The sequence below is a fragment of the Pelobates fuscus genome, chromosome 12 (assembly GCF_036172605.1).
Source record: "Pelobates fuscus isolate aPelFus1 chromosome 12, aPelFus1.pri, whole genome shotgun sequence".
NCBI lineage: Eukaryota > Metazoa > Chordata > Amphibia > Anura > Pelobatidae > Pelobates > Pelobates fuscus.
In genome coordinates this window covers 15,573,058-15,600,425 of record NC_086328.1, presented here as the reverse complement: position 1 = coordinate 15,600,425, position 27,368 = coordinate 15,573,058, and the positions used below count along the sequence as shown (strand labels likewise).

The 27,368-nt window shown below is 42.5% G+C and overlaps 1 long non-coding RNA gene across 1 annotated transcript in view; it reads right to left on the bottom strand.

Annotated features, from left to right (window-relative positions):
• Positions 1–26,296, bottom strand: part of LOC134578912 (uncharacterized) — a 44,571-nt gene extending 18,275 nt beyond the window's left edge. Inside the window, exons 1-2 of the long non-coding RNA XR_010086145.1 lie at positions 26,248–26,296; positions 11,324–11,368 (exon numbers count right to left, since the gene is read on the bottom strand). This is a non-coding gene — a long non-coding RNA (uncharacterized LOC134578912). The remainder of the gene's footprint in view (positions 1–11,323; positions 11,369–26,247) is intronic.
• Between the last annotated feature and the right edge of the window lie 1,072 nt (positions 26,297–27,368).

Sequence of the window (27,368 nt, the reverse complement as noted above, 5' to 3'; positions counted from 1 at the left end):
GAAAGAAAGTTACAGATTCGGAGAACAGAGACAAAACCAGTGAGAGACAAATACAGGCTACCCAGGGACAAGTAACCGAACTGGCACAGCAGGGGCAGCGACTTACCTGCTCTGTTAACTCACTGGAAAATAGACACAGACACTGGAATGTCGTTGTGAGGGGCGTCCCGGAACACATTGACGGAGAGCGACTGTTTTCCTATATGCAAAGCCTAGTGGCCTCGATGGGCCTGAAAGAAAGTAGCCCCAAGGGGATAATAATAACAGCATTTCACCTTAGAAAAGCGGCAGCTGTCCCTCCAGGAGCAACTAGAGACGTAATAGCAGTAACAAGAGATGTACCAGACAGAAATGACATCATAAAGAGATCCAGAGAAGTAGGCACAATCCGGTTAGAAAATAGCTCAATAGCCATATACAGAGACATAGCGTTCGAGGTACTACTCGCAAAAAGGAAACCAGCTCCAACAGCCAAGGCACTGAGAGAAGCATCGATCCGCTACAGATGGGGAGAAGAAGGATCCCTTATAGTCATGCAGGGAGCCAAAACCATCATCCTGACTCTCAAAGAAGACCTGAAGACCCATTTCCAGTGACTGGACAGAGTAACAGTGGGCACAGATAGCGAAGGGACTTGAAGCTGCCGAGATAGTGAGAAAAGGACCCCCCACAGACCAACCCATCCATGACAACTCAGTTAGCCTAACTGCTTATACCTAACCATATTCATTTCTATTCGAATAGCGACCCGTTAGATGACGCCGGGGACACGGGCTACCATGTTGCCAAGACACAGTGACCCCACACTCATATGAATAGTGACCAGGAGACAACACAAACCAGCTGCACACGAAACCAGATACAAGCACTAAAGCACCGCAAAAGCCAGACAGCAGGACTACTCAGAGGCCTACCTGCCCCAGCATTAGAAGCTCTCGCAGCTGGATACCAACCACAAAGAACCGAGAGACAAGACAACAAGTGCAGGACTCAAGCCAGTGGACGTGAACACCAACCTGCTCCCCTACATAAGTGACGCTCCTGAGACATGTTACCTTACATATATGTAGCTCATAATATATGTTGATATGCCGACATAATTAATACATTTATGACATGCGTTGATATATATGTATATTGAGTAAACAATTTCAATAAAATATAAATTAAAATAAAATTGAAAAAAAGAAAGACAGTAGGAAAGAGGAAGAGATGATGAAGCGATTGGGAAAAGGTAAGGACGGCGTGATAGTTCTGCTTTAAGAACCCCACATGTGGCTCACATGCTAACACTATGAGAAGCCCGCGCTGTAATGCTAAAATCCACAGGCAATGGCGCAAATACTTTTCGAAGAGTTCTGCATTGAGCAACTTAGAAACAGAACCACCTCCTTTAAACCACAATATCTAGCTTTACAGACATCTTAAAGGGTAACACCCACTTCTTAGGATTTTTAATCGTTTCTGTCTCCTCATTTGCATTGTGTGCCCTAGCTGTGCCTGGACTGAACTAAATGGCAATGTCGATTGTCAAATATTTAATTCACATTTAACAGAAGATCATATCAAGAAAAGGTTAACACAAGTCACGGATTATTTTCATAGTTTTTTTTTTCCAATGGTGTAATTTTCATTAAATTATTTATTCTTTTTTTTTTTTTTTTTTTAACCTTGTAGAGCCAAAGAGGTGGAAACGCATTGCCAAAGGGTTAAATCAGTGTTTTCATTGTACAACCTAAATCCTTTTTTTTTTTTATCATTACTTAAAATTGCTCCAGTACAAAGAGAAATATTTTAAGGATGCTTGTCATTATCAAAGTGTGCCCTTCTATGTACGAGCAAGTTTTATTTCACATTAATATTCCTCTAAGCACTGAATATATCAACCCTTTATTCAATTAGATTTCTAATACCTGCACTTACAGTAGAATTTAAAATTGCAAATCGGATATCATTTTTATCGGCAATAATTTTAATTGGATCGTAATAATAAACCTTTATCAAGGATGGCCAGAAGTTTAGAAAGTGAACAGGTCTATTCTTTAAGCCATTACAAAACTTCTGTATTTGATGCTTTGAAAATCTTCTATTAACCAAAACATATTACTGACTGCATTTAATATGCTTTTCTCCAGAAACAAGAAAGAGAAGGGTATTTTATTCACAGACGAACAGATAACTTAAAAGTATTGTGACTTCAAATGCACCGTTTACGGAGATGTACCCCGGCAGGTCTACAAAAAATTCCCAAGTAACCCTGCCTTGAAAAAGTAATTTACGGTATATGGATTTAAATTCAAAATGAAACTTATTGACACTGATATGTAATCCCATATTGTAGAACAAGCCTGAAATAATAATTTTTCAAATAAATATGATATACGTAATTAATAACTATTACATAATATGAATACAGTGAATGTAAAGAGGAGTGTATAAACTATTAATTTGAAGCATAAATGTCACAAGATTAAAATATAATACACACATAGTTGCACACAGAGTACAGTGAAACAGTTATACACAGAGCACATTGACACACTCAATGGACACTCAAGGACAGCAAACTGGGTCTCAGCTCGGCACCCATAGCCATAGCCCACTGCCGTCAGCTGCCCTGATAATGCAGAATGCACTTCTGTATCAATGTCAATACTAACCAATCTAGACAGAATTGAGAGACTGTGAGCACTAGGCTAAATTACCCTCAGAAATATTTTAAGGATGCTTGTCATTATCAAAGAGCGCCCAATCCAAAAGAAAAAAGAACTGAACTCTTATTGATAACAAACATCACATTCAAGTTTGTTTATACACAGCATTCGGCATAAAGGGTGAGGTTAATTATTATTATATTTTTTAAAGACTGGTATGTCATGCTAGATACAGCAATATTACTTCTATGGCTCCTCTACGTGTCATTAAAAGTTACACAGTCATAGAATGTTCTTTGCTCTGCAGGTCAGCTATCTGAGTATTAGAATGGATTTACAGAAAATCCTTGCAGTAAATAATGACAAGCTGCTGATGGAGTCAGGGAATTAAAACACTCTTTGGTCCCATATAAAGTAATCCTTAACAGAAAATGCCATTAAGAAAGAAATGACTAAAATCAGCTATAAAGAAAGGACAAAATATTGAGACCTGTGTCGATCATAAGTCGAACTCTAAATCTCGATTTCCTTAGGCTTAAAAGAAACAAAGTACGGCTTGAATTTTTATCAATTAAACAAATCAAATGGAATTTCTGACATAAAGGGAGAGAATTAATTAACGGCCTCTGAAAGTTTATTTAAATGAAATCAGTGTTTGCAAGCAGATAGTATGGCGGTGATTTGATTCTTTAGCGTTGTTTAACCCTTGCTCGCCTTTGTGCTTCAAGCAGAGAGAATTGTAATTAATTTGTGGATTTATGAATATGTATTTGAGAGTCCCAAGAGAACAGTTTTAATTTATTAAGGTGGGTATAAGGAAACATTTAGCATTTGCATAATAGTAAAAATAGTGTAGCATTTTATGTAAGTGCTTTCACTCTCAAACTCTCGATGGAAGGAGGAAAGTGCAATTTATTACAGACACTTTTAAGCATATAGCATTTAATGAACCATTTCGAAAGCTTAAAATATTCATCGTTGGTAATATCTTGTAATCTATAGGATGCATTATTCAGATCTGTCCGGATCAAAATGCAGATGGCACTGGGATCCTAGTGAGATTGTAAACTTAAGGCTGCGTTTCAAAATGTCACCCATACTCTAAATTACATTTGCGACAGAATATTGGAAGTTTTGCATAATAAAAGAATTCTCTGTTCGGCAACTGCTCCCGAAGGCAAACACAACATTAACAAGGTACAAGTGGGAAAACAGGCGAAAACTCCACACTGAAACACGGAATATGTTTCAAGGTGAAAGGCTATGAACCTGAGTTTCATAAAGACTGACAGCCACCCACATAGGTCCATGTCAGCCTCTCACATCACTACTGCAGCTACTGATCTAAATGATAAACACACCCTCAGCAAAACACATTACAAACTCCCCACCAACCCCCTAATCAAATCAAATTATTACATTTATCATATTACATCTAAGTAACTATTCTATGTAAAACATTTATAATGTTTCTCCTCTCTTTATAACAAATTCCTCAATTCCACTGTTTGTGTAGCATCCCAGCAAGCTTACGGCCTTCCCATCAAAGAGGAAACAGGCGTCATTAATACATCATGCAACAATGGTCTAATCTCAGCAGGACACCAATGTGTATTACGTAACAAGACAGACAATGGTTTTCAATCCATATGATGACAGAATGGGGGAACATTCTATAAGGTAGGTTTGATATTGCGTGTCATATGAAGGTGCCTTGATAATCAACTTTTTAGTGAGAGACGTGCTTGGAAAAATGGTCATTCAGCACAGAACATAATCGCCTCTGAAGGACATACACAGAAACAAGTACATGGAATGTGAGAATGGTCATTCTGATCTCCATAAAAAGCAAAAGAACAGCACTTCGATATTGTCAGGTTCTCCCCGATCACGGCGGCTTCCGGGTCCTGTGCGCCGCTCACAGAGGTTCCTCCCTCCTCCTCCCAGCTTGCGGCGGCGACTCCTTGTCGTCCAGCTCGAGCGGCTGTCTCTGACTCCTCCCCGCCATCCACGCTGTTTCCAATCCCACAGGCAGGGATTCTGATGCTGCACGCTTGTGTGCTGCATATCTAAATAGGCGCATGAGTCAGCCTGCTGACTCGGCGCACGATAGTGATGTCGCAGACCATAATGGAAAGATGAAATACCTTCCACGTGTTGTAATCAATTCTGATTGGAAATTATGCATATATAAACTTGCCTCTCCCATGTCCCCTTGCCGTGTTGTGGTCTTTTGATAGTAGAATAAGGCATATACATTGTCCGTTTGTCTGATTTTCTGGTTATCGAATCTTGGCTTGTCTTACCGTTTATTCTGCTTTTTCTAACCTTTGACTTTGGCTTGGCTTATTGATTACTCTGTCTCTCTGGTTCCCTCTGACTTTGGCTTGTATCCTGACTTCTCTCCACGTGCACAGCCCGGCCACTCTAAGGACCGGTACTGCACTTCCTGTGTTCTGTCAGCGTGTTTGGTTCCGGGGGTTCGTGACAGATATGGATCCCATAATACAAGAGGCGACCCAATTTTTGGCCAAGTACAGGCAGGAAAACGGGTTTTGATTTTACAGATTCTTGACATCCCATTTCCAATAACATAACAACCTATTTCTAAAGTAACGCATGTCGTGACTTCCACTGACAAAAACTTCAGGGTGAGATCAAACCTGTCAGGCTTTAAGGACAAAAATATTAGATTTGGAAATCCAGTGCGAAGCTGTCATTTCAATGTAAAGGATGATTAGTAAAAGTAAGAGCAGGGGAGCCTGAGATGGCAAATGATTCGCCCAAGCGCCTGAAATTTGACATTCCTCTTCAATTTAGAATAATGTCTCAGCTGCCAGAAGGCCTTCACAGCTATGTTTTCTCATTCATCAGCACAAGACTCCTAACATCTGCTTTCTTCACCCTTAACAGAGTGAGAAGGGGAAATTAAAAGTGTAGCTCCTGCTGATAACATCTGGACAGCATGCGGGTCACACAGTGCAAGAGATAAAGCTTAAAAAAAGGATTTGTAAGGGCCGCGGACTGATAGCTCTACACCTGTTGAGCTAGAACTTAATAAGAATACAGGCTGGCAAAGCATGATGGGTATTGTAGTTCAACAACAGCTGACTGGAGATCTGAATGTGTCTGCCTCTGGGCAGTCAACCAAGGGCTCGTCCACATCATCAATATGGGAGGAGAAGCTCCGATACCATGTAACTGCACCAAGTGTTTCATTATTCCTGTGTAAGCTCATACAATTGAAATGGTTTGCTCTTCTTTTCGAAGCTTTGACGATGGGGCCTGAAAGGTGGCTGTGGGCTGCTCTGCGTAATTACCCTTTAAGTAAGGACGCCAAATTGTTCCGCAGACAGGAATTTCAATTATAAAACAATAGCCTGGGTCAAGAAGTGAGGAGAAAGAGTCACAAGGTTTAAGCGAACTTTCACTGTAGCAGACAGACACTATCTCACTGACCATTCATTTCCTCTCAGACATAAAACACCATGGCATTATAAATCTCACTTCTTACACTAAAGAAAGTAAGTTATTCACCTCTGCTGTGAATATATATATAACCTCCACAAACCACAGACCAGTGTCTGACCTGCATCGTTTGGGACATCGCTATCAGGATACAATAGGATACTGAGCAAGATATACTGAGGAAACCAACTAAAGGCACCGTAAGAGACATAGAAATGTTTATTACTGGATCTTACAGAGGGCAGGTAATAAACATAATCAAGTTCCTGAATCCCTCTGACTTTGATTCCTTTTTTATTATGGTTTGTTTTTTTTTTAACAGCAAGAATAGAAGACTAAAAGTTGGTTTGGGTTTGCAAATACCAAAGCTTAACATAACCCCTCTCTCCCATCTTTATGTTACCCTTCTAACAAATGTATCCGTATGATATAATTACATGTTTATTATTATAATTACACCTGCATATACAGTAAGATGTGTAGAAATGTGCTTTCCCACACTTAGGTGCATGTGCATATCCGTATGTGCCGTTATATGTGTAAGTGAATTTATGCTGATGTATTGGTGTTTGTGCAGGATGCTTATAGGTCTTCATTCATATTCTAGATTCGTGAATGTAAGTACATACATTCCATTTTTTTTTTTAACTCTCCCCCTTCTTCTACCATCTCCTGCCCTGTGTATTTATTTATATTTTTTCTCTCAGCTCTGTTCCTTAGTGCATGGACCACCCTAGGGATCCCCAAGGCGTGGGGGGCTCCAGAGCACCGGCGGTAGTTCCGATATCTACAACCCTGAGGGGAAATTGTGTCAATTTTTTTTTTCCCATACTCTAAATAAACCTTGTGTATTATCTTTTCTAATGTCACTTTAACCTATGCATCACAACTCAACGTTGAATTCTATGTGTAGTATTGCTCAGAAATGCTTTAGACTTGAGAAAGGGAAGATCTCCCGGAAGCTTGTCATTCCAAAAATCTGTTAGTCCAATAAAAAAAGGTATTACAAGATAATAGACATGTGCAATTCGTTTCGGTCCGAATATGAATTCCGACGAATTTCGGGCAATTCGGACATTTGGATACTTCTAAATGTCCGAATTGCCGAAGTGCCGAATTGCGGAGGTTCAGAAGTTCCAAAATTACCGAATTTTCTAAGTGTCGAAGTGCCGAAGTTCCGAAATGCTGAAGTGCCGAAGTTCCGAAGTTGCCGAAGTTCTGAAGTGTCAAAGTGCCGAAGTTCCGAAGTTCCGAAGCACAGTATTGCCTAAGTACTAATATACTTACCCAGTGAAAGAAGAAGAATGTTACATTGTAAACAATTTTAAATAAAAAGTATACAAACATAGCCAGGATTCAGCTGTAAGCATTTGCAACACTTACAACAATCAAGTAACACACATTCATATAAAAAGTTACTTGGCCAGTCAATGTAATGACAGGAATGAATAAGTAGATAACTCCCTAATTCCCACGTTATTAGGGAGCTATCTACTAAAAGGCTGAAAGACCTAAATTGGTCTTTCAGACAAATTTACTAATACTAAGTAAAGATTACTTAGTATTCGTAAATTATGCCCCTACTCGCTATACCGTGAGTAGGGGCATGTCTATTAAACAGTGAGCAGCCTGTGATAAGGTCCCCCCTCCCGAGCCCCCACTTGCGCGTCCCTCTCTGATTGGTGGATTAAGTAACCAATCAGAGTGTTATGAATCAAATTACACAGTGTGGGAAAATTCCAACTTTCCCACGCTGTGTAAAATGACACAGAGCACTCTGATTGGTGGATTTCAAACCAACCAATCAGAGTGCTGTGACAGGTAAATATACAGACTTACCTGTCAGTCTCTTCATTTACCTGTCAGAGCACTCTGATTGGATGGCTTAAACCCACCAATCAGAGTGCTCTGAGCCTAATTGCAGGGCGGGGCAAGGCTTTATAAGCCTTCCCCCACCCTGCAGAGCTCAGTCTGCGCAGAGCCCTCCATGGGTGAAGATGGATATATTTTTTTTGCGCTCGTTTTTTTTTTTTTATATAATTGCGTCGGTTTTTATGGTTTTTTATTTGGCCTTTTTTGGGGGCGAAAAAAGAAGATTTTAGAAGAAAGAAAATATCGAATGGTAAGTTTTTTTTGTTTTTTTTTTACAGGTACTTAGTTAAAGGCCCCCCCCCCTCATTAGTTTTTAGGGTGAGGGAGGTAGCTAGCGGGATAATTTTTATTGGGGGGGGAAGAAGGTGACTAGGGTTTTGCGGACCCCTAGTCACCTGGGGGGGGACACACAATTTTTTTAGGGCCCCCACCCGCCGTTCAGGGGTGGGGGCCAGGGGGAGGACACTAGGTCCCCCCTTATTCCAATTTAGGGCCCCCACCCACCATTCAGGGGTGGGGGCCAGGAGGTAGGACATAAGGTCCCCCCTTTATTCTAGTTTAGGGCCCCCACCCACCGCTCAGGGGTGGGGGCCATGGGGGAGGACATTAGGTCCCCGCCCCCTTATTAGTATTTAGGGCCCCCACCCGCCGCTCAGGGGTGGGGGCCAGGGGGGAGGACAATAGGTCCCCCCCATCATTTTATTTAGGGCCCCCACCTGCCGCTCAGGGGTCGGGGCCGGGGGGCACTATTTTTTTTTTAAACAGTGAGCAGTCACAGGCTGCTCACTGTTTACTAGACATGCGGTATAGCGAGTAGGGGCAAAATTTACTAATACTAAGTAATTTTTACTTAGTATTAGTAAATTTGGCTGAAAGACCAATTTAGGTCTTTCTGCCTTTTGGTAGATAACTCCCTAATACCGTGGGAATTAGGGAGTTGTCTACCAAGCGGCTGCAAAAGAAGTCCCGAGGTGCCGAAGTCCCGAAATTCCAAAATACCGAAGTTCCGAAATTCCGAAGTGTTGAAGTTGACGAATTTCCGAAGTGCCGAAGTTCCGAAGTGCTGAAATGCTGAAGTTCCGAAGTTGCCGAATTTCCGAAGTGCCGAAGTTGCAGAAGTTGCCGAAGTTCCGAAATCCAGAATTTCGGAATGCCGAACCGAACCGAAAATTTTCCCCATGTACATGCCTACAAGATAATCATTTCATCTGTTATTTTAGATCTGTAGCACTAGACTAAAACGGCCAATCCCATCTCTACTCCAATACTATAGAGCTGAACAATTTGTAAATTTTAAGCAGGTGTTTCATGTTTATATTCAATAGCACAGTTAATTTAAAGAGTGATTTTAAGATACAAGAAATTGCCTCATTGCTAAAGGAGAGCATACCCCTGCTTATAAAATATGCTGCTGTGCGCTAGAGAAGAAAATGTTTATTTTGAGGAGAGACTTGTAAAAAACACAGGACTGTCATAATATGCTGTGTCAGGTGAAGAGATTAACGCTCCATTTACTAGAACTGGTAAATACGGTTTTTAATGAAATCGACTTTATGTTTCCCAATAAGAATCTTCAAACCGATCTCAGAGAGCAGTTCCACTGCACAGCTAGCGGTTAACAATACCCGGGCACTCTTTGATTTATATATTCCTCAAAGCCTACATTTGTATGTCCCTCCTGTGAGTTACTTATTTTTCGTTATCTTTTTGCTCCATCGCATAGCAGATGGCATAGCTGTTTTAGAAATGAAAACCCATTACAACTGGATACAAAAAAAAACAAAAACCTTTTACAGAAAGTACTAAATGCTCTGGTTTACTGGGTGAGTGGGAAACAAAAGATCAAATAGAATAAAACAAAGAAAAATATCATTTATTTGAAGAGATTTCCTAGAACCAAATACTAGAACCTCCAATACCTTGGAAAATTAAGTAATGTGGCATACATAGTCAAGTTGATTTGGGAGGCACAGAGAGCAGGTATAGACAGGAAACAAATGGCAAGTAGGTGGCCTTGACATACATTAACAGGGTCTTCACATAAGACTTTGGAGTGCATGGCTTTCTACGTGAGGCCCATCTTGGAATTCTTGTGATTAGAACACAGCTGGAAAAGAAAACCGTCCCCATAGACCCCAAACCCAGGAGACTATTATGGTGGGATGATGCATGTTTGCAGTTGCCAGAATAGGGTCATCCCTTGCCACCTGCACTTGTAACAGTTATCACAGCAATATGTTGCCAGGTAACAAGGGGGAAAAAACGGAATTGCTTAAAATAGCCAGCCAGACACCACTAGTGGGATGTAGGTGTGGAGGTAACAGACATTGGTCATAGTTAGCAGGTATAAGCGTGAGGAGGCTTTTTGATGACTCAGAGAATGCTGCTTCATTCTCAAAAGACAATATATACAGTTTCTAAAATAAACGTGAGGTTCTCTCAGGTATAGGGATACATCAAACCCTAATACGGCCTGGCTTTTATAGTAACCAGGCAATATAAAGATCATTTATTTTTTTAACCTTAAAGGGAAACTCCAGTGCCAGGAAAACAATCCGTTTTCCTGGCACTGGAGGGTCCCTCTCCCTCCCACCCCCCAATCCCCTGTTACTGAAGGGGTGAAAACTCCTTTAGTCACTTACCTGAGGCAGCGGTGATGTCCCTCGCCGCTGTCTCCTCCTCCGCGACGCTCCTCCTGTCCATTGCGTCGGCCGGTGGGCGAGACTGATCCCGCCCACCGGCCGAGGAGACCTAATGCGCATGCGCGGCAATGCCGCGCAAGCGCATTACGTCTCCCCATAGGAAAGCATTGAAAAATAATTTCAATGCTTTCCTATGGGGTTTTGAGCAACGCTGGAGGTCCTCACACAGCGTGAGGACATCCAGCGACGCTCTAGCACAGGTTTCCTGTGCTATGGACCAGCAAGTGACCTCTAGTGGCTGTGCTATGGACCAGCAAGTGACCTCTAGTGGCTAGAGGAGGAGTTAGCCCTGCAAGGTAATTATTGCAGTTTATGAAAAACTGCAATAATTACACTTACAGGGTTAAGAGTAGTGAGAGTTGGCACCCAGACCACTCCAATGAGCAGAAGTGGTCTGGGTGCCTGGAGTGTCCCTTTAATGTTAACAGAAGAGAGAGTGATCAAACTTCAGCCGAACACCAACAAAGCTACATATACAATTGATAGAACATTAATTTCTCTGGAAAATATACAAGCAACAAAAAGAGCAACATTTTCCCTTCTGCTTAAACAACAAATTCCCACCGGATTTCACAGACAGAATGGAAAATAAAATGACAAATTTAGCAGCACAGTATGTTTACTTACCATTCCACTATTTCTGGATGGAGCAAGGTGTTGTTGACACTGAATCTATAATAATAAATAAGACATTAATGAAAGGGCGTTGAATACAATTAATGTTTTATGAAATACAAAAATACAACAGCTTAACCCAACTGGTTTATAAAGCACAACATTAACTCAGCAATGGAGAGGATAGGGCGGCAAGAGGGAAAATTCTAAGAGATCAAAAGTTGGACAAGATTCAACTAAAACTGACAGGACGTGGGGAGAAAGCTTGGAACAACATCCATAGCAATCAAGGTTCAAAAAGGAATGAAGCTGTTAATGGGAAAAAACAACACGAAAATAACGTGATCAGAAAGGATCTAGTTCTTTAACGGAGCTAAACACTCTCCCTCTGCAGACAAGCTGAATTTAAATCATTCTAAGAGAAACAAGTGATGAGGTAGGAGGATTTAAGGATACATCTCATACCTTCCAAGTGTCCCTATTTAGAAGGGACAGTCCCCCACTGAGACTTAAATTCCTTTCCATTTTTTTTTCAATCCTGGCATAACTCTTTTTAGAACCTCAAATGTTTCCCTGTTTACGAGGGTTTGAACAATCTTCAGAGTGACAGATCTTTTACCTATATTAAAGGTTTATAAAATGGCTATCATATATGGCTATATATGCTATTTTCCCCACCAAACTTTCTAAAACAACCTTATTGGTCCTTTGAAAATTCTCACGATGACATGGAACTAAGACATTATCATCTTGCACATTTTACATTATAAACCCATGCACACAAACAGTTGCCTTTTTTAAAGTGAAGTTTAGGTTGAGAGCACAACACTGATGGCTATGGAGGAGGTCAGACAGCAGGAACCTCCATAGAAAATGCCTTTTGCTCACAGCAGTCACTGGTGAAATAATAGACAAAACCTGTATGAAGGTAGTGGGGACCGTGTAGATGTGAATAACCATTTATTAGCTTACCTTAATAAAACAGACGCAAGACGATGTTAATATCAATAAATAACATTAGTTTTATTAAACATCATACATTACCATAATGTAACCATAAACATTACCAATTTAACATCCTTGCAAATCATTCCTGCTGGTCCTGGGGACCTGCCCTCTCCCCTTGTCCTATTCACAAACCGGCCTCACAACTGGCCTAACATTAACTCCATGCTAACCATTGCCCTGCCTCTGGCTCGGTGGGCATGCACATAAACCATAATCATAACCGAGGTTTGGGGAGGGATCAGCCCCGATCATCCTTTTCCACTGGAGTGCTGGTCCATCTCTGATTGACAAGGGACCTTTTCCTCTGTATGCTGTGACATGAAACACAAGTTAGAAATACAAAACCATAAACCATATCTCAAAGGAAGGGAGGGAAGCTGTTCCAAGCTGAGATTATTAAAATGGCTGAACCCCCCACAGAAAATGTCCATCTATAAATATGATACCAACCCTCTACCCAGGGCTCCACCCCTGTTGCTCACTCAAGACTTTGCCTGCCCTGAATCTGCACTATGTAGTGGAGCCATAGTCCTAGCAGGGACTTTTCTCTGCAGGATCCACCAGAGTATAATCAGGAACAAGAAAAACGCCAAAGAAATATCCCACCTCTTCCCCAGAAACTGCACGACACACAGTTCTGGGAGTACAACTAGTTTTATTCCTGCCACACACTGCTTTTATACATTACCCCCAGCATGAGGCTTCTCAGTCACAATTACAGGGCCTTTCTTTCCATTTCTGTGCCTGAGAGATAATTGCATGATAAAAAAACTATAACTTAATAATCTCTCAGGTACAGAAAATCTACAATATTTTAAAACACCCCAAAAATATATTTTAATAACTTCAGAACCCCACGAAAGTCATATAACAATAGTTTGGATCTGAGTGCACACTTTGCCGAAATATCACTCAGATCCCTTTGTTGGTTTGGGAACGCCATTCGAATGAAGTTTTGACCGGTCACCATGAGGCGATGCCCCAAAATAGTTCCAGAGAAAACAAGGCAATGACTGGTCATCTTTCGGGGGTTCTCACACGAACACTGATGAATCCATTCCTTGGGGTACGAATGCTTCCCCTGTTCGGTAGTTTATGCCTCCTGAACGCCATTCTCCTAACTGTTCGGGAAGTTGCACGGTTGCATGGGCAGCGGTACCAGTTTTCCGAGTGTTTGCGGGGTCACGTATCCGAAAATAGTTCCACGGCATCTGTGACCATATACAGCTGCCCTCGTTCGGGAGACAAAATGGGCATCAATTGTTGAACACGTGCATTGAGTTATACGAACGACGGCCATACAGGGAAAGCACTGTGAAAGCAATTTGTGGTCGGTGATTATGAAGTGCGAACAAGGGGCCACACAGCGAGGGGTTTTGGTAAACAAACGGGGTTATACGGACAGCCGAACAAAAGTATAATTGAGTTCTCCATTCCTCTACACTGCTCCTCCTTAACCACAAGCCGGCATACACAGTCTGATCCGTAAAGGATCAGCTTGGGGAAGTCCAGCGGTTCTCATGGATAATTTCTCAAGTTCTGTCTGTCTGGACAACCCATCAGCATTTCCATTTTGCTTCCCGGGGCAGTAATGTATCGTGAAGTCAAAAGGCTGCAGCGCCAAACTCCAACGCAGCAGCCTGGCGTTGTCCCCTGCCACCCAGTTCAGTCATACCAATGGGTTGTGATCCGTGAGCAAGGAGAATGGCTATCCATACAAATATGGCTGCAACTTTTTCAGGGCCCACACCATGGCCACATATTCCTTCTCGATTGCGGCGTAGCTTACCTCGTGGTAACAACTTGCGACTGATGTAAGCCACGGGATGTTCTCTGCCATCGAGTTCGACTTGGCTCAGTATTGCTCCCAATCCAAACATAGAAGCGTCTGTATGAACTAGAAAGCATTTACTTGGATTGGGGGCTGCCAAGACAGGGGCATTCACAAGGGCCTGTTTCAACTGCTGGAATGCCTGCTCACATTCCGGGGCCCAGACTACTTCGGTTGTGAAGGTTCTAGCGGGTAAGATCCTTAAGAGGCTTGGCCAGGGCACAATAATTGGGCACAAACTTCCTTTAATAATAAGGATTTTATCCTCAGGAAATACTCACATACTCAATTTTGAGAGGGGGATAAAAGGTGACAGAGCCGCTAGATTTGGAATGGGAACGTCTGCATTAGCAGTCACAATGAATGTGGTTAGCTGTGAGTGCTTTGGATAGGTGGCTGCAGCCTAAAGGCACCATAAAAATAGTAAATGAAGGAGGAGAAACTAAAACAATGTCCTCTAATGCAATTTTTGCCCTGGCTGTACCTGGACTGAACTGGGTTTGATGTTAATGGCTAAATCTTTACAGACACACTGTAGGCACTTTAACTGCTTCATCTCATTATAGTGATTATAGTGTCTGGAGCAGCGGTGGAACTACCGCCGGTGCAGCCAGTGTGTTGCACCAGGTTCGACACCCCAATGGGGCCCATGTACTTAGGGCCAATGTGTAATGAGCAATGTGTCTTCAGGGGCCCGGCCCTTTATTAGTGCGGCCGGGCCCTTTTAATGATGTCAGTGCTGGGAGGTTCTTGACAACCGTTTACTTCCTCCCAGATAACACAGAGCTGCGTGTGAGGAGAGTGGCGGATCCAGAGCCTGATCTCGGGAGGGGCACCTGTAGATTATTTAAAGAAATAATCCAGGCACAATAACCACTACAGCTCAGTGTAGTAGTTATGGTGCCAGTAGTGCCAGGACCCCATTCCAAAGTAAGTAGTCAAACCGTTTAAGAACAGTTTGACAACTTACCTGGGGTCTGCTGGGATATAGGACATAGGAGCAGTGGTATGTGTGAGAGGTGCAGTGTGTGTGAAAGGTGTAGTGTGTGTGTGTGGGGGGGTGTAGTGTGTGAGTGGTGAAGTGTGTGTGTGAGTGCGTGACGGCGGCAGTGTATGTCAGGGTTGCAGTGTGTGTTAGGGGGCAGTGTATGTGTGGGGCAATGTGTGTGTGAGAGAGCTGCAGTGTGTGTGTGTAAGGGAGACAGTGTGTGTAAGGGAGACAGTGTGTGTGAGGGGGCAGTGTGTGTGAGAGGCTTGCAGTGTATGTGTGTTTGGGGCAGTGTGTGTGGGGGCAGTGTATGTGTGTGTGTGTGTGTGGCAATGTATGTGTATGTGGGCCAGTGTGTGTGTGTGGGTGCAGTTAATGTGTGTATGGGGGGCAGTGTATGTGTGGGCAGTGTATGTGTGGGCAGTGTCTGTGTGGGGGCAGTGTTTGTATGGGGGGCACTGTATGTGTGTGTGGGGCAGTAATGTGTGTATGGGGGCAGTGTACGTGTGTATGGGTGGCAATGTGTGTATGGGGGTAACCGCGGCAACACTCCGTGCTCGCTGAGCTCCCGGGTCCTCTCTCCCTCCATCCCTGCCGGCAGCCAGCACAGTGCCTGCGGACTGGGGAGGGAGATGTCTGCACTTTGCAGGTCTGGCACTTGGACAGTGCCAGCCCTGCATTAGCCGGCAGGGGAGAACCTCCCCAGAATTGCCAATTCTCCCTCCCCCAGATCCGCCACTGTGTGAGGAAGACAGAGAGGAAGGCAGGGTAGACTAGGAGAGCCTCTGACTCCCAGCAACCTCAGACAGACAACTGGACCCCAGAGAAGCCAACCTCCTGCATCCAAAAAGTAGAAAACAGGAGGATGGCTTAAAAATTTAAATTTTGCTTGTGTGTCTGTTTGTAGATCTGTTTATCAGTGTGTGTATCTGCCTGTCTGTGTAGCTATCTGTGTGTTTGAGTATCTGCATGTGTCTGTATATGTGTCTGTGTATCTATCTGCCTGTCTCTTTTGTCTGTGTATCTGCATGTGTACCTATCTGTGTGCCTGTGTGTATGTGTATCTGTGTGCCTGTCTGTGTATATATCTGTGTGTTTGTATGTGTGTCTGTTTCTCTGTATGTCGTTAGGCACCCTGAGTGACAAATCTTCACAGCGCCCCTCCCTGCAAGCTATGTCAACTGCATGGCGCCCCTGCTGGGGTGGCGTCATGTGCTGCTGTAGAACTTGCACACTCTTAAGGCTGACCCTGTCTGTGTAACGGTTTGTCTGTAAGTGTTTATGCATGTGTCTGTCTGTATGTGTATGTATGGGTGCATGTATGTGTATCTCTGTATCTGTGGATCTGTGTGTGCCAGTATTTGTACCTGTATAAGTGTCATTCTGTGTATCTGAATGTGTTTAATTCTGTGTGTTTTCATGGGTGTCAGTGTACATGTGTGTCTGTACATGCTTCTCAGCATTCCATTACCAACACTACACACAAACACTTGACAAACAGCTTGACAAAGGCCCCGTTGTGGGCCAAAATGTTGCAATCTCTCTTCATGTCCAATAAACTTGATTGAATTGATGGAGTGCCTGGACCCCCTTTTTCTTCTGACTATATGACATTGAGGGAATGCCAGACCTTGTTCAAGAGCACCCTATTACCATTTATATGACTGCAGCTTCCTTTTCTATTGTGAACTACAATAAACAATACATACAGGCACACCGCTACATTCAAGGCAAACACTATACACAAATAAACCACTGCTTTCAAATGGCAACTACATAAAAACACACAACACTACACACAAGTACACCCCTACATTCACTCACACCTGTGCTATGCGACGGACTGCTATCTGTCATCCACGCTCACACAAGGCATGTCCTTAGTCTAAAATAGAGGATTGCAGGCGACAGCGTGTGAGGGTTGCTGCAGTAAAGGCTCCAATTTAAATCAGATTAACTGATCAGTGTTATTGTGAGAGCACACAATACCCACCTGCATTGTGGAAATATTAATAAGGTTTAATGGTCTGCAAGCTATGGGAGAATTTACACACAGAAAAAGCATTGCTGAAATCTTCTAATATGTGTTATCAGAACTAACTATCAGTCACCCTAGTTCTACCCACTCTGCCCACTCTGTTTGCAGCAATTGCAGACTGTCCCTTGGAACGGGTACCACCATGAGCATCCTGCTCCAAAAGCCTGTCTACACTGATTGCCTGACTCCCACTGGCAATAACCACATACTATCCTCCAATAACTGGCATAAATTAAAGCCTCTAAGCCTGGGACTGCCATTGCTACAGCCTACACTAACTGGCATCAACACCAGCAAGAGTCTTCTCACTGGCACCCATTAGTGCCCAACCTCCTCTCTGACATCCACTACAGCGAGACTTTCTCTCTCCATACAATGAAAAACTGTGAGTGTTTTTTCATCACAATACGACAAAAATGGCTTACATTAGCAGCCAGCTCTGGAAATGGCGTTTTTAACCAGAATTACCGCTTTACATGAGAAAATAAAATGACAAATGTGTGCATGTGTGTATAATTTTTATATAAAGACAATCATACACCGAGATTGGACAAACCTGGAGAGATCACTTGGGGGTAATTTACTAAAATGTGTGAATTCTCAGCGATTTGCAATTATAACATTTACTAAAACACAAATTCTGTCAGAAAAAGTGCATCTTGGGGGTCGGAGCCTGACTCCTGAACTAAACAGACATGCTTTGTAAGAGCTCCTGCAGCAGTTGATGAATCCCCGATGATATCTCGGATTGCCAGGCTGGGAGCTTCGAGCTGAGCTGATACCTACTTAGGGGGCACCCTGCTGAAGCGCGAGAGACCTCTCTCGGGACCCCCGGCTACCGGACACCGCAGCGGCAGTTTGAGGCCTACCAACTTGAGAGGGGGAGGTACGGCCGACATCCCCACTCCACTCACCCTACAAAGCAAAACTCCTACTCTCTCCCCCCCCCCCCCCCCCCGGAACGGTGGGGGTTATCCCAGTCCCCACTGGACTGATCTGCATAATCGCTCCAAGTGCCTACTGCCTGTTCCGCAGCAACCACACTTCACAAGATGGCGGCTGCCAATGACTCTGGGGTACAAGGCCGAGAGCGGTCCTGGGGCGATCAGCCAAACCGTGTGGCACAGCAGCCTGACACATACCCTCATAGTTCCGTGGACCGACTCTTACAGAGACTTTATGAGCATTTCCAGCGCTTCTGGGATGCTCTGGAGAAAGGCAGAGCTCCGTTACCACCCCAAACACGAATGGATGATCGGAAGAGTGGGGGCGGGGGGGCACGGAAAGCTCACTTGGGCCTAACAGTTACTCATAAGCCCGTCTGTCCTACTACTGGGCCACCATGGGCTTGACCATGAGACATCGCCCACATCGGCGGAGGACTCCCCGCCGCGGGCAGCGGCGCACCATCGGGGCCCCCCGCCGTTCCCGAACTGGGAGGGACTCGGCCCACCATGATAACCGGGTCTGTGGACCAGAGATGTCGGCTCCCAAAAAGGCGCTGGAGGGGGTGTCTGCCTCGCCACCAACGTGCCCCCACGTCTGACCGATACCCAACTACAGGCAACACAAACCTCGATAAGGGCTGGAAGCACCGAAGCACATCACACAGGAGACACAGCGGAGCTCCCTCTGAGAGACCCAATAGCCACCTCCGAGCAGTGCCAGCTGCGCAGGAGAATGCCTCGCTGACGACCACTAGTGCTGGAATCAAGCCCAGGGACTCCACCGCCGGGGTCAACTGTACCGGCAATCGAGACATTCCCACACTGGTCATAGGTTGAAGTACCTATCACCCTGCCCCACAGATGACAGGCCTAAAATTGATCCATGTGGGCACATCTCCTGGCTATTACCAGATAATGCCGGAATACCCAGATACCTTGTCGGGTCTGTAGTCCAAGTATCACTTTTTCCCTGGCATGGGGCGACTATTGCCAATGTTACCGTTTAATATTTAGTTAACCTTAAATACTCCTCATACGCTAGCACAGGCTTCAGACATAAAGGCAACCTCCAAGCCCACCTATGCAACTAGCCTACAGTATCACAGCAGTTCTTTTCAATTGATTAGTGGTTTCTTTTTGTAAATAATCGTTACCAGTGGTTTCATAATTTGTTAAATCTTGCAATAGCACACTCAGCTAATTAAGGCTAGATGTGACAACAATGACACACTTTAGCAACAGGGTCTAGCCCAGTGGTAGTCAACCTTTTTTTACCTACCGCCCACTAATGCAACTTTTTGGTTGAAAAAATTTCCTTACCGCCCACCAGTTTTCGCGCAAATGCGGAATATTTTTTAGAAAGGAGGGTGTTTTACAAAAAATAAATGTACGTACATTTATCTTTTTATTTCTACTTAATGCAGGTTTATAAGGTTTTTAACTTTATAAAGTTTAATGAGAAAACAATAAAGTAAATTGAAATTACCTTTACTAGTGATTAATGAGATCCTTGAGGTTGATGCTGCGAGACTAAATATTTGATATCTGGTTCGATTTTCGTAAGGAACAAACGAAGGTCTCTTTCAGTGATATTCAGACGACTTCTCTGTTTGCGCATAATATGATTTCTCATATTATCTCTCTATGATTTTTCTTGTGCGTCAGCTCATCTCCTCTCCCTCCTCAATTCCCCTCCCCACCTTTTTTTTCCCCCTTTTTCTATTTTTTAACCTTCCTTGTAGCAATGCCCAGTAGGAAGGCTGAGCTAGGTAGCCCACTTACTATATAGTCCACTATAACAGACAGACACACGTACAAGACACACGTACAAGACACACATACAGACACACGTACAAGACACACGTACAAGACACACGTACAAGACACACGTACAAGACACACGTACAAGACACACGTACAAGACACACGTACAAGACACACGTACAAGACACACGTACAAGACACACGTACAAGACACACGTACAAGACACACGTACAAGACACACGTACAAGACACACGTACAAGACACACGTACAAGACACACGTACAAGACACACGTACAAGACACACGTACAAGACACACGTACAAGACACACGTACAAGACACACGTACAAGACACACGTACAAGACACACGTACAAGACACACGTACAAGACACACGTACAAGACACACGTACAAGACACACGTACAAGACACACGTACAAGACACACATACAGACACACATACAGACACACATACAGACACACACACGACACACATACATACACACACACGACACATACATACACACACGACAAATACACACACACATACACACACACACGACACATACACACACACACGACACATACATACACACACACGACACATACATACACACACACGACACATACATACACACACACGACACATACATACACACACACGACATATACATACACACACACGACATACACACACACACACACACACACACACACACACACACACACACACACACACACAACACACATACAGACACAAATACAGACACATAGAGACACAAATACAGACACATAGATACACACACACGACACATACATACACATACATACACACACACACACGACACATACATACACGACACATACAGACACACACGACACACACACACGACACACACACACACGACACATACAGACACACACGACACATACAGACACACACAACACATACAGACACACACGACACACACACACGTACATACATACACACACGACACATACATACACACACGACACATACATACACACACGACACATACATACACACACACACACACACACACACACACACACACACAACACACATACAGACACAAACACACACACACACGACACATACAGACACACACGACACATACACACACACATACATACACACACATACATACACACATACATACATACACACACACACATACACATACACAAGACACACACGACACATACAGGAACACAGACAGACACACATACACACAAGACACATACATACAGACACACACAAGACACACATACCAACAGACAGTCACACATACATACACACACACAAGACACACATATATACAGACACACACACACACACACACACAAGACATACATACAAAGACACACACACACACACACACACATTATATTTAAGTCACCCTCCTGTTTCCTACCTTTTAGATTCAGGAGGGTGACTTTCCCTGGGGTCCAGTGGTGGCTCAGGTGGATGGGAGTCAGAGTTCCCACTCTGACTCCCTGGTCTTCCTCCCGCGCGGCTCTCAGGGTTAGCTGGGAGGAGTGATGTGCAGTCACTTCCTCCCAGCTCTGCGATGTCATCACAGGGGGCCCGGTCGCGCTGTTAAAGCGCCCAGCGCTGACCGGGCCCCCTTACAATCCACATCCATCGGGTGGCCCTGACAGCATGGGCCACCCGATGGACCCCTCCATATGCGGCCCCGGCGGTTTGCCGCGCGGGCCGGAGCCGCAATTTGTCACGGCGGTACCCAGTCGCAGGGGTACCGCCGGCTCGCACCCGTCCGCCCGGTCGTCAAAACCTGGAAATCCCTACCGCCCACCTGAAATCCTAAAACGCCCACTAGTGGGCGGTAGGGACCAGGTTGACGACCCATGGTCTAGCCATACCCACTAAGCATGTTAACTGTGAGAGATGCAGGATTAGCCAGATACTACAATACTAAAAGCTGAGACGTATAGATAGGCTCTTCGTGCAACTATGTCTTTTCTCTAATAATATAAAATGTGCACTGTCTCTCAGGTCACACTATTGTCACACATTTAGCATATATTTAACTGTACAGCGTGTTTAAATTAGGATTGTACATTTCAGGTGTTCCTTATTTGTCACTCCTTTAAATACTCTTCCCTGACATGTGCATCTAGCTAAATCATTTAATCCAAACATTAACCTGAAAATGTGCCTGACTAATGAATGCTACAACCTGTATTTCAAATGTTTACCATCTTATCCTGATGTCGCTGTTGTGGCGCACCAAGGCTTCTTGTTACTTCTGTGCACAACAAAAATAAAGAATAAAAAAAAAAAAAAAAGACAATCATACACCAACACACACACACATATTTCTTTATAGATATAGTATATAGACATCATTAGTGCAGTAAAGTAAAACAAACAGTCAATGCTGACAGTAATATAGGACGAATCCCTGCACTGCTCCAATTTCCCGCAGTGAGATAAACTGTATTTACTTAAATCAGTCAGAGTTGAGAGCGTCTGAGATGGCATTCATTATAATGTTACAGTGCAGGACTAGGAGTGATTGGTAATTCCATGTACAGGGACTGTGGGGACAGGCTGGATCTGAGCAGGAAACTATCAAATGGAATCAGAAGAGCATGGCTGGTTTCTGCTTAAACAAAAAGACAAAGAAAAAGACGCACACACAAAAAATACTGCTCAGAAAGTATCACAGAAACACAAGGTCTAACATATATGCTAAAAATGTAAAACATCAAATGATTACAAAAAGAATATGTGTTTCTCTTAATGTCAAACACACAAATCCAATCCCATGTATTTCCCACAATACTGTTTCAATCATAAAACTAATCCAACAATCAGTTTGTGAAGTATGTTTTGTTTTGTAGACTCTGCATGGTTTTGAAATGGACAAATGTTAATATCTGATTTAGTTATCTCTCACTGAATTTGAACTCTTCACTGGGTTATTCAATAAAGTGTGAATACGTGAAATAAAGGGGATTTTCACATTTTAGGCCACGTTAATCCTCAGAATCAGAGTTCAATATTTTACCTAATACCTAAATTTAAAGTATAAACTATAGTTATAAACAGGTACAGGGACACTGTAGGTACCCAGATCACTTCAGCTCATTGAAGTGGTCTGGATCCAGTGTCCCATATCCCTTAGCCCTGTAATAGTAATTATTGCAATTATTGAGAAACTGCTATAATTACTACCAGACAGCCACTAGAGGGACTTCCTGCTTTGAAACGGACCTTTGGTCCCTGATCTGAGGCTGGGCATCCTCACGCTCTGCATGAGGACCTCCAGCATCAGATTTTTTCACATAAAAATGCATTGACTAATGCGAGTGCGGCCAGTGCTGTGCATGCGCATTAGGTCTCCGGGGAGGAGTGTGGGTGGAGCCTGACCAGGGCCGAGAAACATCGGCGCTGGATTTGGGTAAGTGACTGAAGGGGTTTTAACTCTTTCAGCACCTCGGGTGGGAGGAGGGGGGCGCGAGGAAGAGGGGCACTGTAGGGACCTATAGTGCCAGGAAAACGGCTTTGGTTTCCTGCATGGCACTATAGAATCCCTTTAATGTTTGAATTCCTGAGTCCTCTCCTCCACATGCACTGAGCTTTATAGTTTATACAGATGAAAAGAATCTGTTTGGAATATTAAAAAAATATTTACACAAAATAAATTTGGTAACAGCGCTCCTTAAAGTAAATTGCAGAAAGAGGAAACAAAAATAGTTTAGCCGTTTGAAAATATTCCATAATTAAAGACACATTTATATTTGTTTGCACTTACTAGTAGTAGAATGGCCTGTAATACTGAAATAAAGACAGCTGAGCTATTCCATTTTACAATATACTCAAAGATATAAGATACAGCTCAGTAATGAGTGGGTTATTTGCAACTTCAATGGCTGTAGCATAGCTTGTCCCCATTTTATCAAGCTATTTACAATTTGAATTTCAATGCATATTTATGGGACTGACAGCACACAAATGTGGTCACAAGCCTCTGTTCTATATTGAATAATCTAGCGCAGGCCTGGTGTGTGAAAGCGGTTGATGTTTTATGTATTTATTCTGACAACGTGTGAGGAATTGTTGTGGTTCCCGCTGCTTGGCTTGGCAAATGACTTTGCAGGGAGGCTGTAGATCACAATAATGGGAAGATATCTTGATACAGGAGACAGGGGTAAAATGCATTAACTCCTTCTTAATTTGACACAAGCAAATGCAGATGAGAAGCTGCTGGGAAGAAGAATATTGGGCTGCTGAGGCAAAATAAACAAGATTTCAAAGTTCATCCTAATTTAGCCATATTGGGACCCCAAAACGCACTTAGAAATTATGAAACAAAGAAATAAAGTATATACACTAGGAAAATACACATATACTGAGATGGTTTCAGGTGAACTTCACAACCACCTGTGGAAATATGTAACAAGAGAACAAAAGTGGAAACCACCCAGAGTATGTATAGTGAACAAAATACAAAAGGACAACCTGATATAGGTCAAATATCCTCAAATGGAATCTGTGTAAGAATAAAAAGCACTTTCATAGCGTAAAAAAGTTAATCCAAGTAGTGTTTAAAGTGAGATAGAAATACACTCACAAACAAACGAATATTCAGGCCTTTCACCCTCTCAGGGGTAGTGTGATGAGCAAAGAAGTCCTCCAACACGATATATGTGGATGTAAAAAATGCAATATAGTGAAGTTTGTTATAAATATATAAATTCACATTTATTCATTGCACTTACAAATTAGCAGCATAAAACAGGCATCTCTCCATACATATATGGAACTCCTGGTGATGATAATCGAGTATCCACAGTCCAGAGACTGGACTGTGGATACTCGATTATCATCACCAGGAGTTCCATATATGTATGGAGAGATGCCTGTTTTATGCTGCTAATTTGTAAGTGCAATGAATAAATGTGAATTTATATATTTATAACAAACTTCACTATATTGCATTTTTTACATCCACATATATCGTGTTGGAGGACTTCTTTGCTCATCACACTACCCCTGAGAGGGTGAAAGGCCTGAATATTCGTTTGTTTGTGAGTGTATTTCTATCTCACTTTAAACACTACTTGGATTAACTTTTTTACGCTATGAAAGTGCTTTTTATTCTTACACAGATTCCATTTGAGGATATTTGACCTATATCAGGTTGTCCTTTTGTATTTTGTTCACTATACATACTCTGGGTGGTTTCCACTTTTGTTCTCTTGCACTTAGAAATTAGACTCGGACAACTAAAACTTAGGCTGTATAAATCTGGTTATATTCTAAGTTAACATTTACATAACTGAAATTTTAAGTCATGAAGTCACTAAGAATGTTTAAGAATAGCCCTACCGTGCCACACAGCCTAAGATAAAAATGGCCCTTTTGGCCATTTGAACAGTTGGTTGTGGCAATGTATCAGTAATATTGCCAATAAATGATACATAGATTTAAGGACTGAAGAAGACAAAACAAAATTACTTTTACTAAAATACCAACAAATAAATACTGGTTTATTGAAACTACTACATTTGTAATTGAATTTTAAATTTATAAGCAACTTGGCTTCCAAACATGAATCTCAAGTGTTGGAAGTTAGGTGGGAAAAAAAAACTTTCAAGCATCAAGTTTAATCTTCAACAAGCTGATAGGTCACTGGATCTTAGTAGTGGGTTACTCAGCTGGATGGAGCAACCCTACTCTTCAGTGACCAATGGGACAATCACATTTGCACATTGTCTATACAATAAATGCTGTACAGTGTCCAATACATCCACCCTGCAACATGATGTGCAACCCAGTGAAGGAATTGTCTCAGGGCACGTTTCCATGTGGAGGATTTGTGGAAATGTTCTCAGTTTGACTACATTTTCCTCTTCAGTTTATAATTTACTAAAATTTTTGTATTTTGTAAATACACCCCTTAATGAAATGTGGAAACATGTAGGGAATAGATTTGTGGTGTGTAGATTGATGTGTATATAAAATAATACATGTTTGGTATGTATTCAATGCACACATATATGTGTACAAGTGTGTTATGTTATGATATGTACCAGTGTGGCATGTGTGCTAATAAATGCAAGAATTGTACGTAGGTTATGAAACACAGAATTGGTGTAAAACAAAAATAAATGCAGCTATTGAATCAGAAAGCAGGATGTGACTGTGTGATTTTTTTATCTCCTATGTTTAGGACAGATAAACACGGCCGTGTCCGGGGGTGAGTTATGTGTAACATAGGATATAATTCCCATAGAAAGGCTAGTTTATGAAAAATATAAAATCCTTCCCGGGAAGCTTCTGACAAGGTAAATGGTCTGACTTACTGGCTAATTCCTTCAAAAGAGGCTTCTTTGCAAACACTTCCGCTATCAGCATTTAGTAAGATGCAGAGAATCCAAACTACAACGTGTTCAGTTATACATTGAACAGGATCTGCAGGTGACAGCAGCCAATCCCTTAAAGGTTATCCTTATACCATGATAAGCGTAAGCCATCCTGCTATTTATACTGAATGTTAGATAAAAGCTCACGTAATCTGCAGCATGTCACATCAGGTTACACATGAAACATTTTCCTGGCTGATATGCAGAGAGTTTAAGTCAGACACATTATACACATATATCTGAGATCAGCACCTCGGACAGCAGACTCTACAAAATGCATCTCAAAGCCAGAGACAGCTAGCTCGAGCAACTCTGATGTTTCTAAACTACACGTCCCAAGATCCTGTGCCAGGAGGAAACAACAAACATTTGCAAATATATCAAATGTAGCAGAATATAGTAATAATAGAAGCCGTTTGGAAGCATCACACCCAGGTAAGAGACAGAGCTTATAAAAACATGGGTGTTGATGTAGATTAATTTAGAAATAAACAAATATGTTTAAATGTCTATCTGTTCCTGTCCAAATCTGAGATGATTAAATTGCGTATACGCAGAAGTAAGTTCACACTGACACATGCAGTTCAGGTTAAAAATAACTTCAGAAAATGTAATGGCATCTGGGCAAAAAACAGGCTTGCAGGCCCTTATAAGACCAAAATGACATCATCATTGAATATCAGATAGTAACAAATAAACATCATTAATTGGATTAAATGTTAAGTGGCTATGTCAATGTCCACCCATCAATATTATTAATTGGCTCAGGGTTTTGAGTGACTAGTGGGGCACCCTCCCATCATGGGATGTCGTCTTTACTCGATGGGAGGGGAAATCTGGCGGCTAGCCATTTTGGTTAGTTAGTGATGTCAGACTCGTGATCAGGCTCAGGGTTCTTTTTATGAATAGAACATTTCATTAGTACAGTGTTCTCAGGGCCTTCAGATTATACTATGTTGCAAATTACAGGAGATTCAGCAATTCCAGGGTTAGTCATGTCTTTATAGAAAATACAGTCTCTATTCATTATACTAAATGCTGTTAGGAAATTCTGTCATGTA